Raw genomic sequence first — 1,529 nt, 5'->3', positions numbered from 1 at the left:
GTCCTTGCAGTATTCTAATGATTCATATTTCACATCCACTGCCTTTTCATTTAGCCTGTCTACACCGCTTCAGGGACAGCTACTCACGATCTTAATTGACTGAGGAGATAGAGGCGGCTGAGGTGGGGTGGCAGAGGTATCCCCCCCCCCCCCCCCCCAAATGTGCACAAACAAGGAGGAAACAATGGAAGACACACTTACAAAAAAAATGCACATATATTCGCTCGCTGCATGGACATGGCATACAGATTTTCACTCCGGGGTAATTACGCTGTCGATTTTTCTTAGGGTCAAGGGAGTGACGCAGGAGAGGCGAGCAGAAGTGATGATGTGAGGGGAAAGGATGCTCAGATGAGGAGAAATGAGAGGACTCACTCCCTCCCTTTCTCACCTCTCTCTCCTCCTCCTCCCCTCCAACCCATCTCTCTGTCTGTCTGTGCCTCTCTTTGATCTCAGCCTCTGTCCCACACTGCATATTAAGATGCCCGGGCCCCCCTGTTTGGTATTCTGAGGCGGGCACCATGGATGCCAGTCTCCATATCCTCTCCTCGCTTCTCCTCTGAAAAGGGAGCAAAAAACCCCTCTGTCTGTCTCAAGATGCTTATCCCGCTAAATGGGTCTGAAATAGCTGGAGAACGGGGCGAGCGAGGGAGGGAGGGGGGTGGAGAAGAAGAAGAGGAGAGGGGAGGTATTAGACACAGCACAGACGGAGAGAGAGAGAGAGAAGGGGGGGAGGAGTGATGGGGCTGATTTTAGCTGAGAGGATAATTAAACGCTATTATCACAATGGGCCGGTAATACAGCTATAGCTCGTTCATAGAGGAGCCAGCCCTCCCGTGTTTGCCTCACTAAAAAGAGGGGAGGAAGGAATGAGGGAGGGAGGGAGAGAAAAAGGAGAAGGAGAGGCACAGATTAATAGACGGAGAAACAGAGAGAGGGAGAGAGGGGGGGAGAAAGAGACAGTAAAATAGGCAAACAGAATTAGAATGGGAAAGTGAGTGGGAGAGTTTAGTAGTGGGGTGATTGCTCAATGTTTGGGATTAGCATGACTCTCTCACCCACTCTCTCTCTCTGTATATATCTCCCTCGTTTTCTTTCTCTCTCTCTCTCCCCTCTCCTTCTATAAGCCCTGGGGATGGCACAGCTTTAGTTAAACTGCTCTATTAAACGGCGCCTGCTGAGAAAATCAAATTATAACTTCCTTTAATCAGCGAGTATCAGTGGCCCACACAGGAGCAGCCAGCTCTGACAAGCACAGAGAGAAACACAGAGAGAGAGAGAGAGAGAGAGAGAGGGAGAGAGAGGGAGAGAGAAGAAGGAGAAGACTGTGACTGTGAGACCTGAGGGAGGCCGATATGAACCTGTCTCCCGTCTGCTTCGGTTCCCATGGCAACAAGATAGAGTGAGGGGGAATATGGGTAGTGGAATGTCTGCATCTATCGTTTCCTCTCGGTAAGCATTCACACACACACAGATAGCAGAGAGAGGAAGAAAGAGTACGCTCAGTGAGTCAGGCTGTTTCGTCTGTT

The sequence above is a fragment of the Labrus mixtus genome, chromosome 13 (genome assembly GCF_963584025.1).
Source record: "Labrus mixtus chromosome 13, fLabMix1.1, whole genome shotgun sequence".
NCBI lineage: Eukaryota > Metazoa > Chordata > Actinopteri > Labriformes > Labridae > Labrus > Labrus mixtus.
This window is presented reverse-complemented; position numbering follows the sequence as displayed.